The sequence below is a fragment of the Prionailurus viverrinus genome, chromosome A3 (assembly GCF_022837055.1).
Source record: "Prionailurus viverrinus isolate Anna chromosome A3, UM_Priviv_1.0, whole genome shotgun sequence".
In the NCBI taxonomy this organism is placed as follows: Eukaryota; Metazoa; Chordata; class Mammalia; order Carnivora; family Felidae; genus Prionailurus; species Prionailurus viverrinus.
This window is the reverse complement of record NC_062563.1, coordinates 62,257,459-62,281,643: the sequence shown is the minus strand read 5'-3', so window position 1 is coordinate 62,281,643 and position 24,185 is coordinate 62,257,459. Positions and strand designations below refer to the sequence as shown.

At 36.1% G+C, this 24,185-nt stretch overlaps 1 protein-coding gene and 1 long non-coding RNA gene across 2 annotated transcripts in view; one reads left to right on the top strand and one right to left on the bottom strand.

Annotated features, from left to right (window-relative positions):
- Positions 1 to 24,185, bottom strand: part of TMEM131 (transmembrane protein 131) — a 238,990-nt gene that overhangs the window by 179,454 nt on the left and 35,351 nt on the right. The gene's annotated exons all lie outside the window — the stretch shown is intronic.
- LOC125161668 (uncharacterized) overlaps positions 3,301 to 24,185 on the top strand; it is a 33,224-nt gene continuing 12,339 nt past the window's right edge. Inside the window, exons 1-2 of the long non-coding RNA XR_007150716.1 lie at positions 3,301 to 3,375; positions 18,233 to 18,304. This is a non-coding gene — a long non-coding RNA (uncharacterized LOC125161668). The remainder of the gene's footprint in view (positions 3,376 to 18,232; positions 18,305 to 24,185) is intronic.

Genomic DNA, 24,185 nt, shown 5'->3' with positions numbered 1-24,185 from the left:
GATGGTGAAAGTCTGGCTTGTCACTACTGGAGTAAGAGTTTATACAAAAGTAAGGAAAAGAAGCTGTAATATTCCATGTGGTAATAAACTGAGTTGACAACATCAGTATGAACTCACGTTTAGTTTAATATAGATACAGAGAGTTACATATAGAAATATTTATAAATATGTATACATGCAGAGGTTACAGATATATACACATATATATTTTCTTGCTCTGCCAGTTGAGAGGGCCTAGAAGTAATAACACACAAGTAGCATAGTGCAGACCTAGCATCCAGATCTTGGGTTCTAATACCATTCTCTAGTAAAAGGAACAAAGGCTTCTTAGAGAAATGACTCAATCTAAGGACCAGGACAAGATATATACAACATGAAATTGGAGCATCTCATGGTGCCAGAAAGTGAGAAAGGGCTAACCATCAAAATAACAAAAAAATAATGTACTGATGAGAATTTGTCAAAGGAGTGAAAGAGTTAAGACAAAGAGTTCCGATATGACCAAAGCTGGAACAACTTAAGCAATAAAACAGTGTTAGATTATAACCCAAAGTATAAAACAAATATCCATGAGTCCATACTGATATAAATAAATAAGCTGGGAGAAGAGACAAAACTGCCAGGCAGATTGCTTTTTATAATTTTTTTTGTAATGTTATTTATTTTTGAGAGAGAAAGAGAGAGAGGGGGACAGAGCATGAGTAGGGGAGGGGCAGAGAGAGAGGGAGACACAGAGTCCAAAGTAGGCCCCAGGCTCTGAACTCTCAGCACAGAGCCCAACGCAGGGCTCAAACTCACGAACCGCGAGATTATGACCTGAGCCAAAGTTAGACATTTAACTGAGCCATCCAGGATGGTTTCTGAACAATTTATGTATCTAGAAGATGGAGCGTAACTCCTCACCCTTTAACAAATGTGGGAAACTTTTTAACAAAAGTGTTTCCTTCCAAAGAAAACAGTTTGAAAAGGAGGGAAAAAAGAGTAATTTTACAGTGGAAGAAACTGACAAACGTTACCTCGTCAGATGATCAAATTCAACATCTCCGATGAAGTCATGTTGACAGTATGTACCTTTCATATGACATAATAAAAATGGTACATTAGGGGTGCCTGAGTGGCTCAGTTGGTTGAGTGTCCAACTCGTGATTTTGGCTTAGGTCATGATCCTAGGGTCAGGGATTGAATCCCATGTCTGGCTCCACACTCAGTGTAGAGCCTGCTTAAGATTCTCTCCGCCCCCCCACCCCCCCCCACTCTCTGCCCCTCTCGCACACACTCTCTCTCTTCTCTCTCCCTCTGCCCCATTCAGACACACACTCTCTCTCTTTCTCTCAAATAAAAAACATAAATAAATAAAAGTAAGGGGCACCTGGATGGCTCAGTCAGTTAAGCATCCAACTCCTGATTTCAGCTCAGGTCATGATCTCATGGTTCCTGAGATGGAGCCCCATGTCGGGCTCTGTGCTGACAGTGAGGAGGAGCTTGCGTGGGATTCTCTCCCTCTCTCTGGCCCTCCCCCATGCACACATGCACAAGCATGCTCATTCTCTCAAAATAAATAAACATTTAAAAAAAACAAATAAAAATAATTTTTTAAAATGGTACTTTATGGTCTTCCTCCCAAAATCACATAACCCAATCTCATTATAAGAAAAACATCAGACAAATCCCAAACAAGAAACATTCTACAAAATACATGACGAGTACTCCTGAAAACTGCCAAGGTCACTGAAAACAAGGAAAGTCTAAAGGATTGTAACACACCAGTGTGGCCTAAGCAGACATGACTACTAAATATGATACAGTATCTTGAATGGGATCCTAGGAAAGAAAAAGGAAATGAGGTAAAAACTAAGGAAATATGAATAAAATATGGGCTTTAGTTAATAACCATGTATTAATATTGGTTCATTATTTGTAAAAAAAACCAAAAAACAAAAACAAAAAGTACCATATTGATGTAAGGTAACAATAGACAAAAGGGTAAGGGGGATAGGAACCCTGTGCTATCTTTAAAATTTTTACATAAATCTAAAAATATTTTAAAGTAAAAAGTTTATTTTGGGGGGCACCTGACTGGCTCAGTTGGAAGAGCGCGTGCTACTCCTGACCTTGGGGTCATGAGTTCGAGCCCCATATAGGATGTAGAAATTACTAAAAAAATAAATACACTTTGAAAAATAAAATAAAAAGTTTATTCTTTAAAAACATGAAGTAATGATATTTCATTTGGCTTAATACAACATTCACTGACTCGTCTTTGTTGGTCTTTGGGTATTCATCAGGGAAGCAGCTTACTGTTTCATCCCATGTACCTGGCTTTTCCGGTATGACTAAAGCTAAAAGCCAAGCAGCAAGGTGAGATACAAGCCAATTAGGTTACATTACCTAACTGGATGGTATTTCCTGCCTGCTGAGCATCACTTTTCCCTTGTTCTAGTAATCACATCCCGATCTTATTTTGGGAAAGTCCTGTCCTCCATTTCTTGTGCTTCTCTTCAACCATAGTGCCAACCTACTCCACTGCTCATTCCCCATCACTTTTCAGTACATAGAGAACACTCCAAATACTGAGTGCATGAGTAAAATCCCACCTTTTTGCCCAGATGTAAGTATTGCATTTGCATTCGCTGATGCAAATGATCTTCCGGCTGTTATCTAGTCCTAGCTTATAGTTAGTTTCAGATTCATACTGTGAATGTAAAAGGCTCTGCCTAGCTCACCCACCCCATTTCTAACCCTTCCTCCACCTTTTAACATAAACTGAAATTTCAGATGCTCAGAAAATATCTTTTTGTTATACTCCCGTTTAAGAGAGATTTATTGATCTCAGGGCACAATGAACTAACAAAGATTAACTGAATAGCCATATGCTTACAATGGAAGAGACAAAAAGTAGGAGCTCCTAGTTTGAAGCTTTCCAGTTAATCAGCAGAGGAAACCAGTAAGAAAGTAGCCACATTTAGGCAATTTGAACAAGGGAAACCTGAGTAAGGTAACAGGGTCCAGAGTGACCCTCAACCCCCTAGTTGAATACAAACAGGCCCATTAGGCAACCCACCTCAAAACATCCCTAAGACTTAGCTGACCAATGGATTACTTACACCAGGGCATAGGCACCAAAAAAGGTAAATTCCGTAAGCTCCCATACCTCCTCCCCTCCCCTCTTTAACTACAGCCCCCTACCACGGCTTCCTGGCCAGCAGACTGCTTTGCTGTCCTACCTACCACTTGTTTGTGATGTACTCAATAACCTTCTATTTCCTTTGTTCTGCCTCGGGTGAATTCCTTTACCACCTCCACGACCAGCTTCCACCCGTTAGGGTTGCCCCATATTCAGGGGCCCCCATCTGACCAGGAGAGACATCACAGAAGGTACTAGAAACATGATATATTTGGAAGCTACTAGTTATGATATGATGACTACTGCCTAACTTCCCATCATCAAGCTAGATCAGACCTTTAGCTAATATGAGAACTTCACTAAATAAAGATAAAGGCAGGAACATAATTTGGCTGTATTGCATTTTTAATTAGGAGCTTTAAAAAAAAAACATGAATTACCTTGGTCAAAAACAATATCAGCAGCTGTCTTATAAAGCCCCTGAAATTAAAATACTGTGTTATATATCATCAATTTTCCTTAAAAGATGTAGAAATGAATAGCATTCAACTCAGACATGAAATAAATTAAGATATTTCACTTTAGGGGCACGTGGGTGGCTCAGTTGGTTGAGCGTCTGACTTCGGCTCAGGTAATGATCTTGCAGTTTGTGAGTTTGAGCCCTGCGTCCAGCTCTGTGCTGACAGCTCAGAGCCTGGACCCTGCTTCAGTTTCTGAGTCTCCCTCTCTTTCTGCCCCTCCCCTGCTCACTCTCTCTCACTCTCAAACATAAGTAAAAAAAAAAAAAAGATATTTCACTTTAAATGACCAGTTATAATAACTTCAAATTATATGCCTAGAAAAACACAACTGACACTAGAGAAATACTTAACCATTTAACGTGTTAACAATGTTAGGCTATAAAATATAAAAAGTAACCAAAGCAAGTCAAGTTCTCCCATCTCCAGATTCAAAACCACAACTTACAAGCTACTTCCACTCCAAGAACTTTTCCCCCTAATTTTAATTTATTTAAAAACATTTTTTAATGTTTATTTTTGAGAGAGACAGAGTCGAGCAAGGGAGGGGCAGAGAGAGAAGGAGACACAGAATCTGAAGCAGGCTCCAGGCTCTGAGCTGTCAGCATAGAGCCTGATGCGGGGCTTGAACGCAGGAACCGCGAGATCATGACCTGAGCTGAAGTTGGACGCTTAACTGACTGAGCCACCCAGGTGCCCTGCTAAATTTACACTTTAAATGAATCCCAAACTGTCCCAATGCTCCCCAGTACAAACAGCAATCCAATGTAACAGAAATGAGAATAACATCTAATAATTATCATCACTATATTATTAAACTTCAAACTAATCCCATGACCTAGACATTATAGGTTCCATTTTAAGATAAGCAGGCAGTGAGGTTAGGCTTGAGGTCACTCAGCAAGAAAAGTGACTAGAGACAGACTATAAATTCCACCAAAAGGACCCCAGAATCTATGCTTCTAAACCCATTACTATTTACTTTTAAAATAAATTTGACATTAAAATAAATTTGACTGATAGCACCTTGAAGCAAACTAATTTCTATAATTAGTCATATATTTCTAATAAAAAGTGAGGAAAGAAGGATATATAAACAGAAGGAATTTAGATCTCGGCTTTTATGATTCTGTAGGCATTCACTCTGTGTAGCTGGGCTCCATAAGATGTCCTTTAAGGTCCCACATCCCCAGGAGGTCTGAGAGGAACAAACACATTGCCATACACTGTAAAAATCACCATGAAAGTGAGTCTTGAATCACTCACTTTCAAAACAGAAGTTCAGAAATTGAGTTTTACTTCTCTATTTCATTTAGTAATGAATAACAAAAGAAAAACACCTTCCCTTTAAGTCAAATCTTTACTATTCTTTTTTTTTTGTTTAGCTAGAGATTTCTTTTCCTGAATATTGCAACTGCCTGTTTTCACACATCTTCTAAAATAATTCATGAAAACAATGAATGTAAATAAGCAGAATATGTCATATGTGTATGGGTGTGTGTGTGTGTGTGTGTGTGAGGCATTGGAATGGTAGCCTGTCACCATTGATTCTCTACTTTCTAGCCTTCATGGTCTCCTCACTCACAAAGTTAGGAGGGTGGACTAGTTAAATAAGCGACCTTTTTAATCACCAGGAAGCAAAAGGCCACACAAGCAGGACTTGGAAGGGCCCCCAAATCCTATGTCCTATTCCTGGTAGGAATATTCCTGGTAGGAATATTCTTCTCATGGCTAGTCTCTTCTCCTCCTTCAAATCTCAGCCTAAATGCCAACCCTGAGGCAGGCTTTCCATGACTGCCCAGACAGCTCTCTGTTATCCTCTATCCTCTACCCTATTCTAACTCTTACCACAATCTGTAACTAGTTTGTGGTTTGCCTGTCATCTAGCACAAAGTCTGAAAAATAGCAAATTAAAAAATGGGTTAAAATCATGGCATTATTACTTCAGAATTCACCACTGTTAATGATATTAATAACTCTTTAAAGTTACATTTGCTCAGTATTTTACTTCAACAAATGCTCACTAACAAAAATTTTGAACACTCTGGACTGAACATCTATAAAGATATTTTATTATTGAAACCTTATTTTCCCCTCATTAATTTTCTTATCTGAAAGGCGTAATATACACCTAAGTTATCTTCTTCTCACATTAAAGTGCAAAGGATAGGACACCTGGGTGGCTCAGTCAGTTGAGTGTCTGACTTCAGCCCAGGTAATGATCCTGAGGTTCATGAGTTCAAGCCCCATGCTGGGCTCGGGCTGACAGCTCAGATACTGGAACCTGTTTCAGATTCTGTGTCTTCGCCTCTCTCTGCCCTCCCCAGCTTGTGCTCTTTCTCTCTCTCAAAAAAAAATAAAAACATTAAAAAAACATAAATAAAAGTGCAAAAGAATTCAGATATGCCAAATTCTAATTTTACCAAGACCATTCAATATTACCAGCTCCCTAAAAAAGGCTGTGTTCACGTTGTTTACTAAAAGTCAAAATACAATTTTATGCAACTCAAATGTGCCAGATACACATCATACACCTAAAATGGTGAGGCACATATATTTCCAAAATAAATTTTATGATAAAATACCATAATTAATTTTCATTTTATCCCAAAGTGCTTAATTTACTTAAAAAATCAGTAACCTTAAGCTTTCAAATGAATGTCTGAGAAGCACCAACTACTCTGAACAAGCAACAGAGAATCACTAATAAATACACTTAAGTACATCTTACTATGCTCCCCCTTCCCAGCACAGGCAGGGATTAGGGAGAGCACCAGAGCAGACCAAAATACCAATGTAAATGCTGTGAAAATTAAGCTGTTACTGGAACCACAGCTCACAAAAGAATCTCCATAATAACCTAAACAGGCTGACTGCCTGCTAAATTAAAAATGTAAATAATACCCAAGTCTCCAAACATAACAGAAACAACCCAAGTGTCCATCAACAGATGAATGTGCCAATAAAACATGGTTATAAACACAATAGAATATTATTCAGTCATAAAAAGGAATGAAGTTCTTTTTTTTTTTTTTAAATGTTAACTTATTTTTGAGAGAGAGAGACAGAGTATGAATGGGGGAGGGGCAGAGAGGGAAACACAGAATCCAAAGCAGGCTCCAGGCTCTGAGCTGTCAGCACAGAGCCCGACATGGGGCTTGAACTCATGGGACCGTGAGATCGTGACCTGAGCTGAGGTCAGACGCTTAACCAACTTAGCCACCCAGGCGACCCTAGGAATGAAGTTCTGATACACGCTACAGCATGATGGACCTTGAAAACATTATGCTCAGTGAAATAATTAAGACACAAAAGGACTAATATTGTGATTCCACTTACATGAAATATTTAATATAGGCAAATTCATTGAGACAGGAAGTATGTTAGAGGTACTAGTGGCTGAAGTAAGGTGGAATGTGGTTTATTGCTAAATGGTTACTGAGTCTCTGTCTGAAATTATGAAAACGTTTTGGAATAGATAATGGTGGCACAATAGTAAAAATGCAATTAATGCTATTCTATTGTATACTTATGAACAGCTTAATACTGAATTTTGTGTTACATATGTTACTAATTTTTCTCTAAAAAACTCATCCAAACAGTATTAGAAAAACAAAAAACAAAAAAAACTATAACACTATGTCTCATTAACTTGGACCAAAAAAAAGTGCAACAAAATACTAACAAATTGAATCCAGCAATGTATAAAAATTACACATCATGACCAATGAGATTTATTGAAGTTGTGCAAGACTGGCTTAAAATTTAAAAACAACCAATGTAACTTACCATTATCAACAGCCTAAAGAAGAAAAATTACTTGACTGTATCAACTGAAACAGAAAAAGTACCTGACAAAATCCAACACCCACTGTGACAAAAACGCTCAACTCTCAACAAGACAGAAGAGTAGAACTACCTCAACCTCTAGGTAATATCTTACTTAATAGTTAAAGAGCGAGATTGGCAACATGTCAGGGATGTAGCTTTTGCTATTCTTAACACAGTACTAGAAGTTCCAATCACTACAACAAAGAAAAAGAAACAAAAACATATACATTGGAAAAGAAGTAACGCTGTCCCTATCTGCAGGTTACATAATTATCTACATAAAAATCCAAAAGACTCAAAAACAAATTAAAAAACCTCCCAGATCTAGATCGTTAGTTGCCAAATTACATATTACTTTAAATGTCCCATTTTCAATAGTAAGTTGAAAGACATGCACGTGTATGCTCCTGAGGAAAAGGAGTATTCAATAAAAAGTGTTGCTCAGAAAAGTCAGGTGTTAGAATTACTAAACACACACTTTAAGGTAGCTGTATTAAAAATGTTCAAAGAATTAAAGGAAACCATAGCTAAAGAACTAAAGGAAAGTATGAAAATGATGTCTCACAAAGTAGAGAATATTAATAAAGAGATAGAATTTATAAGAAGAACCAAATAAAAGTACAGTAATTGAAATTACCCAGTTTTTAAAAATATTTTTTAAAAAGTTTATTTATTTTTGAGAGACAGAGAGACAAAGCATGAGCGGGAGAGGGGCAGAGAGAGAGGGAGACAGAATCTGGGGCAGGCTCCAGGCTCTGAGCTGTCAGCACACAGCCTGACACGGGGCTCGAACTCACATGAGTTCACGTGAGATCAGGACCTGAGCTGAAGTCAGATGCTTAACTGACTGCCACCCAGGAGCCCCCAAATTCCCTAGTTTTTAATGAAATATTATAAGCATGTAACAACAACAAAAAGACAAAATATGGCCCATACACAGGGCAAAAATGCACCGAATAGATACTGTTCCCAAGAAAGTCCAAACACAGGACTTACTATACAAAAATGTTACATAACTTACTGTAAATAAATTAGAAGTAAAGGAAACCATATGCAAAACAAAACAAAAGCCTAAGAGAAGTATGAGAATGTTGTCTCACCAAATAGACAATATCAATAAATCGGGGCACCTGGGTGGCTCAGTGAAGTGAAGTGTCCAACTTCAGCTCAGGTCATGATCTCACAGTTCGTGGGTTCAAGCCCCACATCCGGCTCTGTGCTGACAGCTCAGAGCCTGGAGCCTGCTTCAGATTCTGTGTCTCCTTGTCTCTCTGCCCTTCACACACTCGCACTCTGTCTCTGTCGCTTTCTCTCAAAAATAAACAATAAAAAAGAAAAAGAAAAAAGAAAATACCACTAAAAAGAAATCAGGAAAAGGAAATAGAAATCTGGGCATGAAAAGTCCAATAACTGAAATTTAAAAACTATTACAGGGAATCAACTGCATATTTCAACAAGTGGAGGAAAAAAATTCAGCAAACTTGAAAATAGGTCAATTAAAATTATCTGCTCTGAGAAACAGAAAGAATGAAGAGAATGAAGAGGGGTGCCTAGCTGGCTGTCAATAGAGCATGCAACTCTTGTCTCAAGGTTGTGAGTTTGAGCCCCAACTGGGTGTAGAGATTACTTTAAAAATTAAAAAAAAAAAAAGAAAAAAAAGAAAAAGAAAAAGAAAAATGAACAAAGTCTCAGTAACCTAAGAGACACCATCAAAATACCAACATACATACAACTGGCATCCCAGAAGAGGAGAGAACAAAGAGGGTAGGAAGAATATTTGAAGAATACATAGTATTAATCTGAACCAGAATGTTATAAATTATGACGTCAGTCCCCATGGCAATCACTAAAAACACTATAGACTTTTAAGGCAAGAATGACAAAAATTATTACTAGAGAAAAGAGACATTTCATAATGATAAAGGGATCAATCTATCAAGAAGTCGTAGTAAACATAAATGTATAGGCACCTAACAAGACAGCTCTACAATACATGAAGCAAAAACTGATTAAAAAGAAAGAAGAAATAAATTCAAAATAATCCTTGGAGAATTCAATATCCACTTTCAAAAATGGGTAGAAATCCTAGGCAAAAGACCAACATGGAAATGAGGAAAGCTGAACAACACTAGAAGCCAACTAGACCTAAAAGACATCAATAGAACACTCCATCCAACAACAGAACACACACTCTCAAGTGCACATGGAACTTTCTCCACAACAGACCATATATTAGGCAAAACAAGTTATAACTTTAAAGGCATCGAAGTCATACAAAGTGTCTTATCGAAGCATACTGGAATAAAATTAGAAATCAATAACAGAGTAATTTGAAAAACTCAAAATGTATGTGGAAATCAAAAAACAATCCTATGGGGGCACCTGGGTGGCTCAGTCAGTTGAGTGTCCAACTCTTGATTTCAGTTCAGGTCATGATCCCAGGGTTGTAGGATCAAGACCTGTATCAGGCTCTGTGCTGAGCATGGAGTCTACTTAAGATTCTCTCTCTTTCTCCCTCTGCCCCTCTCCTCCACTCATACTCTCACTCTCTAATGTGTATATATTTATATATATATATATATATATATATATATATATATATATATATATATATAAAATACCTATATATATATTTTTTTAAACCAAAAAAACAATCGTATGAATAATGAAGATGTGGTTGGTATGTACATGTGTGTGTTTGTGTGTGTATATATACACACACAATGGAATAATACTCAGCCATAAACAAATGAAATCTTGCCATTTGCAACAACATGGATAGAGCCAGAGAGTGTTAATTAAGTGAAAGAAGTCAAAGACAAATACCATATGATTTCACTCATCCATGGAATGTAAGAAACAAACAAATGAACACAGGGAAAAAAGAGAGGTAGACCAAGAATCAGACTCTTAACTACAGAGAACAAACTGCTGGTTACTGAAGGAGGGAGGTGGGAGACGGAGGATGGGGTAAATATGTGCTGCAGATTAAGGAGGCACTTATGATGAATCACTAAATTCCATACCTGACACTAATATTGCACTGCATGTAACTAGCTAGAATTTAAATAAAAACTTGGAGGAAAAAAACAAACAAAAACAATCCTAAATAACCAATGTGTCAAATAAGACATCAGAAGAAAAATTAGAAAATATTTTGAAATAAATGAAAACAAAGGCACAAAATACCAAAACTGATGAAATGCAGTGAAAACAGTGCTCAGAAGAAACTTTATAGCTATATATGCCTATATTAAAATAAAACAATGATCTCAAATTAATAGCCTAATCGGCCTTCTTCTAGAAAAAGAAGAGCAAACCAAACCCAACACAGGTAAAAAGATGGAAATAATATAAGTTAGAGTGAAAATAATTGAAATTGAGAACAGAGAACTTAATGAAACAAAAATTTGGTTCTTTGAAAACATTAACAAAATTGACAAATCTTCAGCTTAGGCTGACCAACCAAAAACTCATGAATGAAACAGGAAACATTACTGCTGACTTAACAAAAATAAAAAGAACCTACCAACCTTACAGGAAAGTGATTATAAGAGAAGAACTACGATCAACTACACACTGACAAAGTAGACAGCCAAGATGAAATCGGCAAATATCTAGAAAGACACAAACTACTGAAATTAACTCAAGACTAAATAGAAAATCTAAATGGACCTATAGTAAGTGGTTGAGTTAGTAATCAAAAAATCTTCCCACAAAGAAAAGCCTACGGACAGATGGCTTCACTGATGAATTTACCGAATATTTAAAGAATTAACACCAATATTTCACAAACTCCTCCAAAATATAACAGGGGAGGAAACAGAGGCCTTAACACTATGATACCAAATCAGATAAAGTTATCACACAAAAAAAGCAACTACAAATATATCTCTTACAAATATGGATTATCGAGTCCTCAATAAAAAAAAAGCAAATGACATCCAGCAACATATAAAGAGGATAATATACCACAACCAAGGGTAAGAAAGACTAGTATACTTTAAACTAAAAAGCTTCAATGAAAGAAACTAAAGATCTAAATAAATGGAAAGGCATTTCGTGTTCATAGTCTGCAATACTTAGTAACGTTGAGATTCCTATACTACCCAAATTGCTTGCTTTTTTCCAAATTGACAATTTGATCCTGAAATTCTTAAGAAAATGCAAGGAACCCATAGTAGTCAAAATCATATTGAAAAAGAACATAGTTGAAGTCTCACACTTCTTCTGATATGTCGTTTGCAAATATCTTCTCCCATTAGGTTGGGTGCCTTTTAGTTTTGCTGATTGTTTCCTTCACTGTGCAGAAGCTTTTATTTTGATGAGGTCCCAAGAGTTCATTTTTGCTTTTGTTTCCTTTGCCTCTGGAGATGTGTTGAGTAAGAAGTTGCTGTGGCCAAGATCAAAGAGATTTTTGCCTGCTTTCTCCTCAAGGATTTTGATGGCTTCCTGTCTTACATTGAGGTCTTTCATCCATTTTGAGTTTATTTTTGTGTATGGTGTAAGAAAGTGGTCCAGATTCATTCTTCTGCATGTCGCTGTCCAGTTTTTCCAGCACCACTTGCTAAAGACACTGTCTTTATTCCATTAGATATTCTTTCCTGTTTTGTCAAAGATTAGTTGGCCATATGTTTGTGGGTCCATTTCTGGGTTCTCTACTCTGTTCCATTGATCTGAGGGTCTGTTTTTGTGTCAGGAGGTCTCACACTTCTTGATTGCAAAACTACACTAATCAAGACAGTGTAATACCAGGAATAAAAATAAATGTATAGATTAATGGAATAGAACAAAGAGCCCAGAAAGATCAATAACATTTAAGATCAACTGATTTATGACAGGAGTGCCAAGACAATTCAAAGAAGGAAAGGATAGCCTTTTCAACAAATGATGTTGGGACAACTGGCAAACTGCATGCAGAAAAATGAAGCTGGACTCTACCTCATACCATATGTAAAAATTAACTCCAAATGGATCAAAGACCTCAGTGTAAGAGCTTTAAAACCCTTAGAAGATAACACAGGTGAATTCTTCCCAACGTTGGCTTAGACAATGTTTTTCATCTAAGACAGCTAAGCAAGGACAAACAGAGATACAGTGGACCTCATCACAGAATTAAAACCTTTGTGCTTCAAAGGGCACAATTAAGAAAGTGAAAAGACAACTCACAGAATGGGAGATTTTTGCAAATGACCTATCTGTTAAAGGATAGGTACATAGACTATGTATAGAGAACACTTACAACTCAATAAAAAAAGACAAATATCCCACTTTTTAAAAATGGACCAAGAATCTGAATAAACATTTCTTTAAAAAAGATAATAGCCAATAAATACATAAAAAGATACTCAAAATCAGGCCTCAGAGAAATACAAGTCAAAAACCCAAATAAGGTACCACTTCACACATCTAGGATAGCTATACCAAAAAGGTATACAATAATAAGTATTGGTGAGGATGTGGAGAAATTGGAAACCCATAAGTTGCTGGTGGCTGTAAAAAAATGGAGCAGCCACTTTGAAAAACAGTTTGGCAGTTATTCAAATAACAGGTGAATCTGGGTAAGGGTATGTGAGTGGTTTTTTAAGTCTATTTTTATTCTTAGAAAATTTCTGGAAGTTTGAGAATATTCTAAATATGTAGTTTACAAAACAGAAAATCACTTATGCAAGACTTATAAAATTTTGAATGTTTAAACATACTCTTTTAAAAAGCCATATGTCAAGCTATGGTAAATGTCCTTATTTAATTATGCCAACTAGGAAATACTGGTTACAGAGGTATGTTTACTGCTGGCACAGATTAACTGTGGCAAGAACAATAAATTGCTGAAGTGTCTGGGACTACAGTGGTATTATAGCCATCTTAAAACTGTCTGTTAAAATAATATGCAGGGGTGCTGGATGGCTCAGTTGGTTAAGTGTCTGACTCTTGATTTTGGCTCAGGTCACAATCTCATGTCTGGCTCTGCACTAACAACATGGGGCCTGCTTGGGATTCTCTTTGTCCCTCTCCCTACCCATTCACTCTCTAATGCATGCACTTTCTCAAAATCAATCAATCAATCAATAAGTCAACTCAGCTACTGTGCAGCGATTTTATTTTGTATGTATTTCTAATATGCAATCATATATTATAAGATATACAGCATATGCATATAGCATCTACATTGCATCCATATATACACAACAAATAACATCACATTTTTAACTACTGGGTAATCATCCATATCTTACCTAAGAAATTAGAAAATAAAGAGCAAATTAAACCTAAAAAAGAATAAAATAGACTATAAAGAACACAAATAAATGAAATAGAAAATAAAGAAAAATCAAAGAAATCAAAAGCTTTTTGTTTGAAAAGATGAATAAGGTTGATAAACTTCTAGCTAGACTAGTCAGTTAGGGGAAGTCACACATTAGAAACATAAGAAATGAGAGACTGGCACAACTATACCTTCAATAGACATAAGAAGGCTAATATGGAAATGTCATTAATAATTTTGTCAATTTAGTCAACAATTTCAATTATGAGATAGGCAAATTCCTTCAAAAATTCAAAATGCTGGGGCGCCTGGGTGGCGCAGTCGGTTGAGCGTCCGACTTCAGCCAGGTCACGATCTCGCGGTCCATGAGTTCGAGCCCCGCGTCGGGCTCTGGGCTGATGGCTCAGAGCCTGGAGCCTGTTTCCGATTCTGTGTCTCCCTCTCTCTCTGCCCCTCCCCCGTTCATGCTCTGTCTCTCTCTCTGTCCCAAAAATAAATAAAAACGTTGAAAAAAAAAATTTTAAAAAAAAATTCAAAATGCTGAAGATCAGTCAGGAAAAAATAGTTAACTTGAACAGTCCTGTATGTATTAAATGAATTATTTTGCTGTTAAAAATCTCACAAAGAACTCTCTAGGCCCAGATGGATTAATTGATGACTTTTCCCAAATATTTAAGAAAAAAATGCCAATTTAACATCAACTCTCCAGAATATAGAAAAGGAGAAACTTCCTAACTCATTTTATGAAGCCAGTATTACTCTGATACCAAAACCAGAAACTTAAGGAAAAATTACAAATCAATATCCTTTAGTATCATATATGCAAAAGTTCTTACTGAAATTTCACCAAATACAATCCATTAGTATATAAAAAGGATAAATACATCATGACTATGTACAGTTTATCTGAGCAATGCAATATTGGTTTAACATTCAAAATAATAATAACAATAACAACAACAACAACAACAACAACAACATAACCCAACCTATAAGACTAAAAAAACAAACAGGCATTTCAAAAGATGCAAGAAAAGCATATGATAAAATTCATCATCCTTCCATAATAAAGAGATCTTGACAACACAGGAACAAAAGGAACTTCCTTACACCAATGAAAGCCATGTACCAAAGTCACAGCTAACATCATACTAAATGATGAAAGACAAAAAAGGGATGTCCCCTTTCACCACTCCTATTCAACATACTGAAAAGTCAGCAATCCAAGAAGAAAAAGAAATAAAGGCATGTAGAGTAGAAAAGAGAAAATAAAATTGTCTTTACACACAGATATCTTCTTCACTGTAGAAAATCCTTATAAATCTACCAGAAGATTAGCAAAGTGACAGGATACAATGGCAACATACAAAAGCCAAGTACATGTCTAATACTAGCAAGAAACAATTAGAAACTAAAATTAAAAACCACTTACAATATCATCAAAATATATTAAATACTAAGGGATATATTTGACAAAGCATGGTGGGAGAAATTAAGGAACATCTAAATAAATGGAAAAATAATCCTATGCTTGTGAATCAAGTGACTCAATACTGTTAAGACATCACTTCTCCCCAGATAGATCTAGATATTCAGTGCAATCCTAATCAAAATCTCAGCAGACCTTTTTGTAGAAATTTACAAAATGATTTTAAAATATATAAAACAAAGGACCCAAAAACAGTAAAAACAATTTTGAAAAAGGAAATAAACATCGGAGGACTTAATGCCTGATTTTAAGGGTTAAAGCTGTAGTAATCAACTCAGTCTAACACTGACACAAAGACAGCAGACAAATGGAACAGAATAGAGACTCCAGAAATAGGCCCCCACATATATGGTCAATGGATTTTGACAAAGGTATCAAGGCAATTCAATTTTTCTAAACAACACTGGTACAAGTGGATAGTTATATGGGAAAGGGGAAAAGAACCTCAGTATCTCAAAAATCACACTTACAAAAATCAACCTGAAATGAATGACAACTTAATGTAAGAGCTAAAACTCCAAAACTCCTATACAGCAACATAGAAAATTTCAGTGACCTTGGGTTTGGCAAAGACTTCTTAAGTGGGATACAAAAAATCATGAACTATGTACATAAATATAAAAAGATAAATTGGACTTAAATGACATGCTTAAAAACTTTTCCTCTTCAAAAGATGCTGTTGCAGAAGTAAAAATAAAAGACACAGACTGGAAATAAATACTTGGCAAAACATTTGATAAAGGATTGATATCCAGAATATGTAAAGAGCTCTTGCAACTAAATAATAAGAAAATGAACAATGCAAATTTTTAAAATGCATAAAAGATTTGAACAAACATGTAAGCAAAGACAGTAAAATGGCCCATGAAAACAAAGCATATTAAAATATGGTCAAGGTCCTCATTCAGGAAATGCAACACCAATACATACCTGCTGAAATGACTAAAAAAAAATTCTTACCATACTAAATGTTGGCAAGGATGTAGAGGGACTAGAACTCTAACACACTGATGATGGGACTATAAAATGGTATACTTTGGAAAACAAGTTAGCAGTTTCTTAAAGTTGCATATACCCCTGACACCTTATTCCTAGTTTCTTTTACCCAAAAGAAAATGAAAGATGTGCATACAAAGATTTGTACATGAATGTTATATGTAGCTTTATCTGTAATACCTCAAAAGGGGAAATGACCCAAATTCCCATCAATGAGTGAATGAATAAACAAATTGTAGTGTAGCCACACAATGGAAACCTATTTGGCACTAAAAACAAACAAAAACATCATGGCTGAATCTCAATTATGCTGAGTGAAAGGCAAATAGCATAAGAGTATATACTATAACAGAAAGCAAAAAGAGTAGTCGCCTGGGGCTAAGGGGGTGGGAAGGACATTACAAAAGGTCACAAAGAAACTTTAGGAGGGTGCATATGCTCATTATCTTCAGTGTGGTGATTGTTTCACATGTTGTACATGGGTCAAAACTCAAACTACACACTTTAAATGTATATCGTTTACTGTATGTGAATTATACCACAGCAACCTTGTTTTAAAAAGCCAACATTCCTTTCTGTATTCTATACATGGTTTGTTTCTTTGGTTGTTTTTATACAATAGCTTTTGAAGGATTCCAAATCACTACCTCACATTAACTATATGAAGCCTTTTCTTCCTAAGTACAACCGTTCTCCTGGTCTTATTCCTTGGACTTGCATACTCGACTAACCTATTACACTGAAATATTTCCTCTCAGAAATAGCCATATATTAATCTCATTAAGCTAAACAGAATCTTGTAGAACATCGAATTTTCAGCACAAATGAGACAGACAAATAAATGCCTATTAAACCAATTTTTAACTATGGCATTAAAGCAGTGAACGGGAAAAATGATTTCCCAGTGAAAAATACTGGCAAAGCTTTAATATTCTACGTTTTCATCTGGATGACAATTACACAAGTATATACATAGGTAAAAATTTTAAAAGTCATGTACTTAAGGATGTATATACTTTACTGCATATAAATTATGCTTCAATAAAAAAGAACTGGTAAAAGTTTGAGAGTACCAGTACTATATTTCATAGACATTCCTACCTTTCCTCTCTGTGACTTATCCCAGACATGTCTCTGTGGTTTTGTAGCCCCAGTCTTCTCTCCAGTATGCTCTGAGTCTCATGCCCCTAAGTTTTTCCTTTTTCTCTTGGTACTCTTCCACATTCCAGCAAAGACCATCAGGGAAGGGCCCCTTTACAGGATATTCTCCTTCAGGTGGTAACAGACTGGGGAAGCAGTAAATCTCAGCAACCTAGGAGAAATCGTGTTTTTGACTTTTTTTTTTTTTTTAAACCTTAAGGGTAGCTCAGAAATCACACAGAAGTTGAATGAGTTCAGAGCCAGTACTAGGACATCAGTCTGTTGATTCCTAGAGTCCAGTATTTACTGCATCTACATCCTGATTTATTAGCTCAAGACTGCAATCCAGTCTTTTATACAATGGAATTAAAAACTGCTCAGTTGTAAACCTGTAACCTAAGAGGACTAAAATTTGAGGCAATAAATTCAAAGAGGGGAATTAAGTTTAGTATTTTATGAGACTTTATGAGAAATTATGTCCCAAAATTTGCAGTAAAGGAAGTACAGTGAGCCTGGACATATAGCCAACAAACCAAGATGAACTCACTTCCTAGAGAAATAGGCACTGTAGTTTTAGTATTTACCAGATTCACCTATTGTAAAGTTAAAATGACTAACCAATAATAACGGAACCAAATAAACCAACAACTCAACTGATGGTGGAGACTCACATTAAACACCACTCGACATATTTAAATGGCAAAATTCCCTTTGATTAGGTGAAATTAATCTAAAGTGGTTAGCAAAACACGGTCTCATTTAAACTTGGTATGTAGGTTCTAGTCTACTTTTGTGGTCTATAGTTCTGAAGACAATTTAGTTTTGTAACAAGTCTTTGTATGCTATACTTCCCTGCTTCATTCTTCTAGCCCTGCCTGAGCTCCCAGTGGATACCTTCTGAGGCCAACAAAGAGGTGGAAGGCACTTCCTTCAGCCACACGGTATGCTTAGGTTGCTGGGTAGAGGAATGCCAGACCCATGGGTGGACAGCATTTACCGTGGCCTGTTCTTTTGATCACCCCATTCATGAGCTTCCTGCCCTATATGTGCTGGTGCTATTGCTGTGGGCAGACCAGGTCCACTGATGCTGCTGGGTAAATGTCTCACAGCTAGGTCCCTGCTGGGCTCCCCCTTCCTGGTCCTTTGGCCAGAAACAACAGGTTTTTCTGTTTGTCTATGTCTATTGGCAATAACAAGTTGTAGACCCCTCCAGTCTGGAGTATATGGGAAATAAAAAGAAAACACAGGGAATCTACCATAGTGTCATCCTTCAAGTCCTGAAGTCCCTAGCCAGTCTAACTTCTTTCCACCTTTCAGAATCTTTTAATGGTTGTCTGCCAAGTTGTTTCCAAGGTATTTAGTTGTACTGAGAAATGAGGAACAGGAGAAGGAAACCTAAGCCATCCCAGTAAACCGAAAAAAAGTAAATGCTTGCTAAAATAAAAGATTTAAATTGATCCAGAGTCTTCTAACAGACAACATTTCCAAATACAATAGAAAATCACTCATTTATTATACAAGACCAAACAAGGTAAATGAGAAAAGACAATCAACTGAAGCCAAAACAAAGATAAATCCAATGCTTGAACTGACAAAAGATTTTAAAGCTGCCTAATATTGTTTCAATAAGTAGTTACAAATTCCCTTGAGAAAAATGAAAACTACAAACCTCAGTTAAAAAAAAAAAGTTATAAAAAATGTCAATTACAGAAATGAAGGTTAAACAACAGAAAATAAAATTCTATTAAGATCAAAAATTCCTCAAATTTAGTGAAAGATGTAAACCTACAAAACAAATCCCAGACAGGATAAACCCAAAGAAGTTTATGCCAAGACATATCACAAGTAAACTGCCAAAAATTAGACAAAACGTCTTAAAAGCAACCTAAGAGAAATGACACATTACCTACAGCAGAACAGCAATTCCAATGGCAGTGGATTTCTCATTTGAAATCATGAGGCTTGAAGGAAGTAGCACATTTTTTAAGTGCTGAAATACAAGAACTGTCAATTGTGAATTCTGCATCCAGCAAACCATCCTTCAGGAAAGGAAGAAAAATTCAAATATTACCAGATGAAAGGAAACTAAAAACTTTGTCACTACCATGCCTACCCCTAAAGAAAGCTGAGCGAAGCTCCCCCCCCGCCAAAAAAAGAAAATGATAAAATAAGACTTGGAAACAAGAATACAGAAAGAGATTTATTTTTATTTAAAAAATTTTTTTTCACATTTATTTATTTTTGAGAGACAGAGCAAGACAGAGTGCAAGTGGAGGAGGGGCAGAGAGAGGAGGGACACAGAATCTGAAGTGGGCTTCAGGCTCTGAACCTTCAGTATACAGCCTGACACAGGGCTCGAACTCATGGACCCTGAGATCATGACCTGAGCTGAAGTCAGTAGCTTAATTGACTGAGCTGCCCAGACACCCCAAGAAAGATATTTTAAAAATAGGGATAAATAGGGGTGCCTGGGTGGCTCGGCTGGTTAAGTGTCTGACTCTTGACTTTGGCTCAGGTCATGATCTCATGGTAATGAGCATTGTGACAGGCTCCATGTCGGGCAAGGAGCCTGCTTAAGATTCTCACGGTCTCCCTCTGCTCCTTCCCTGCTTGTGCACATACTCTCTCAAAAATAAATAAATAAAATACAAATAAAAATAGGGATAAATATAATAGATTATCCTTCCTCATGAGTTTCTTAAATCATACTTGATGGTTGAGACAAAATTGTAAGGACATCTGTTGTGTTCAACGTATGGAGAGTAAATGTTTCAGAAATTATATTTTATAAAGGGAGGAGGGTGTGATGCCTGGGTCCCTGGCTCAATTGGTTAAGCGTCTGACTTGGTTTTGGCTCAGGTCATAATCTCATGGTTCATGGGTTCGAGGTTTTGAGCCTAACGTAGGACTCTGTGCTAACAGTACAGAGCCTGCTTGGAATTCTCTCTCTCTCTCTCTCTCTCTCTCTCTCTCTCTCTCTCTCTCTCTCTCTCTTCCCTGCTCTCTCTCTCTCAAAATAAACCAACAAGTATTAAAAATAATAAATAAATAGATAGATAGATAGTGAGGAGGGCAATGGAATCTTAATGAAAGCAAGGTTTTAATACTACAAAGTAGTAAAACATTGCTATCAGTAGACTGTGATGAGTTACAAATGCTACAAATGTGCAGAGCAATTACTAAGAAATAAATACAAAAGCAATACACTCAAAAACAATATAGATAAAACAAGATGGAATCCTTTAAAAAAGGATCTTAAAAAAAAAATAGAGCAAAATAAACCCAAAGCAAGTAGCAGGAAGAAAATAATACAAATATGAGCAGAAATCAATGAAACTAAAAACAGGAAAATAACAAAAATAACACCAAAAGCTGGTTCTTTGAAACAAATCAACAAAATTGGCAAGTCTCTAACAAAACTAACACACTAAAAAGAAAGAAATTACCAATGCCAGGAATGGAGCAGGGGATAGCACTATAACTGCTACAACCATTAAAAGACTAATAAGAGAATACTATGAACAGCTTCACCCTCATAAATTTGACAACTTAAAAAAAATTGACCAATTCTGACAACAACAAAATACCAAGTTCAACCAAGATGAAACAGATGGCCAGCATACACCTATAGCCATTAAAAACACTGAATTTATCAATAGAAAGAACCCCCAAAAAAGAAATTCTTAGGCACAAATGACTTTACTGAAAATCTTTACCAAACATTTAAAGGAGAAATAGTACTAATTTTACATAATCTATTCCAGAAAATAGAAGATGGTAGTATTTCCCAACTCACTTTATGAAGCTAGTATTAACCTGATATCAAAACCAGACAAAAACATGACAAAAAAATTTTTTTTAAACTACTGGCCAATACCCCTCATTACCTTAGATACAAAAATCCTCAATAAAAAGAACTAGCAAACTGAATCTAGTAACGTGTAAAAGGAACGATATATACACCATGACTGATTAGGCCTTATTCAGTATATGCAAGATGGACCCAAATATTTAAGAATCAGTCAGTGGAATCCACCATTGACAGCTAAATAAGTAAATTGCATGATCAAAACAGCTGATGCCAAAAAAAAAAAAAAAGCTTTTGACAAAATCCAACATCCATTTGTGATACAAATTCTCAACAAAGAATAAAATGGGACTTCCTCCATATATAAAGAACATCTGCTAACATCGTAATTAATAGGGAATGAATGATTTCCCCCTAAAACTAGGGAAGAAGTGTGGCTATTGTTTTCGTAATTCTTATTCACCACAGTATTAGAAATTCTAGCCATTGCAATTAGAAAAATAAATAAAATGCATACAGAGCAAGAAGGAAGCAAAAACTTTCCCTATTTGCAGATGGCATGATGGTTTATGTAGAAAACCCAAAAGAATCTGTAAAAAACACCAAAACTCCTAGAATAAGTGCACATTCAGTAAGGTAGCAAGATACAAGATTACCCCAAAATTAGTAACATTTCTGTATACTAACAATGAATATATGGATACCAAATTAAAAACAAAACACCATTTACAGTCAATCCAGAAAAATAAAAGGTATACACTTAACAAAATATATACAGGATCTATATGCTAAAAATTATAAAGTGTGGATTAAGAAAAAAGACCTAAGGAAATTAACATACACTATATTGAGGGACTATAGTTCTCACTGTAGTATAAATGTCAATTTTCCCCAAATTAGTATACCGATTTTGTGCAATTCCTATCGATATCTCAGCAAGGTTATTTTATAGACATAGACAAGTATATTCTAAAATATACATAGAAAGGCACACTCCTTAAAGTAGCTAAAATAGTCTTGCGAAATAAGAATAAAGTAGAAGGAATTACTCTACCCAATATTAAGGCTTATTATAAAGTTAAAAGCAGTCAAGGCAGAGTGCAACTGGAGGAGGGATATACACACGGATCAATGAATGGGATTCTATACAGAACCCAGAAACAAACCCACACACAGAGCCCTAACCGATTTTGACAAAGGTGCAGAAGTAATTCACAGGAAGGATAGCCTTTTCTCAACAAATGGTGCTAAAGCAATTTACAGCAATTTAGTGCCTTAGAACAAATTTATTTTGCTTTGCTGGGCTGAAATGTGAAAGTTACAAAATAGTTACAATGTCTCCTTGGATAATTTGTTGATTATACAAATAAAATTTTTTTTTTTAATTCCATTCCTTGCTTTAACTCACATCTCCTATACTCTGATCAAATAGTTTTGGGTGCAAATTAAATTCCAGTTTCTTTCAAGGAACTCTCAAGATCATACTCGAAAACTGGTAAAAGAATAAAAGACTTAAAGTTAGAAAAGATTTTCTTGGGCACAACAGTAATTGGGGGGAAAACAGAAATGCCAAATTGAGAACGTGTTATAATTAGAAATAAAGAGTTAAAGAATATTTCTTTTCTTCAGTAAGCAGTGGAAACTAGATTTTTTTTTACTATTAAACGTGATTTTTATAAATGCATGATTTAATATTTTTGTTCACTCAGTCTTTAGTTTCTTTTTTAAGTTTATTTATTTATTTGGGGGGGGGGGGGGATAGGGTCAGGGGAGAGAATCCCAAGCAAGCTCCATGCTGTCAGCACAGGGCCTGACATGGGGCTCAATCTCACAAACGAACAACATGATGACCAGAGTAGAAACCAAGAGCCGAACACATAACTGAGTCACCCAGGTGCCCCTTTAGTGGTAGCTTCTTTAATAGCTTATTCCCCACCTCTGACATAAATTTTAAGCTGAAAGAAATTGTTGGACATTAATTGAAAAATGAAATTAGATGTTCAAACAAATGTGACACTTTTTACAAAGAGAAAAAAAATCAAAGACACCAATTTTGTAGGTTCCAAACCAACAAAAAATAAACAAAAATCCTACTATCATTAAGTACTTAATGTTTTACTTAAATATAAATTGTAGCAATATTATGAATTTTATTACTTTAAAAATTATTTATTTTCATGTTATCATATGATTATATGAACATAAAAGTCTCATTATATATTTTTTTCCCCTCTAGTAATGAGACACGAATCTTAACTTCCCTCTAGTCTGTCTTGGTTTGCTTCGAAGTTCTAGGGATACCATTTTTGGCACTAACCACTGGCTATAAACAGAAGGTACCAGCTAACTCACAGGACAGGGAGGGCCCAGGTTACTGTATGTTTTCACCGTGGGGGTGAGTCAATTACAAACCTAAATTTAAAAAAAGAAACCAGTTACCTCTTCGGACATTAGGGGAAAAAATGTGTTCAAGTACTAAAACTTCTATTTGAAAAGGACATATATTTCCTGTTTTGAAAATGTGCTGGAAAGTTTCCCATCTGTTGGTATGGCTGCCATGTACGCTGACAAACAAGGTTAGGAAGAAAATTTCAAAATTAGGCCTCCAAGATACAATTAGCTAATGCTACAGTAGGTTAGCCGGTAATTTATTTTTAATGTTTAGTTATTTTTGAGACAGGGAGAGACAGAGCATGAACTGGGGAGGGTCAGAGAGAGGGAGACACAGGATCCGAAACAGGCTCCAGGCTCTGAGCTGTCAGCACAGAGCCCGACGCGGGGCTCGAACTCACAAACCGTAGGATCGTGACCTGAGCCAAAGTCAGACGCTTAACCGACTGAGCCACCCAGGCGGCCCTCTGGTAATTTATTTTTAAAAAGGAAACAAGAAAAACTTTCATCGGGAAGCTACTACACACAGGCTAGGGGATACAGCTAGACACTGGCCATCTTCAAGGAGCTCACAGACTGAGATGGATTGGTACAAACAAGTAAATCAAATACTGGGGGCTCCT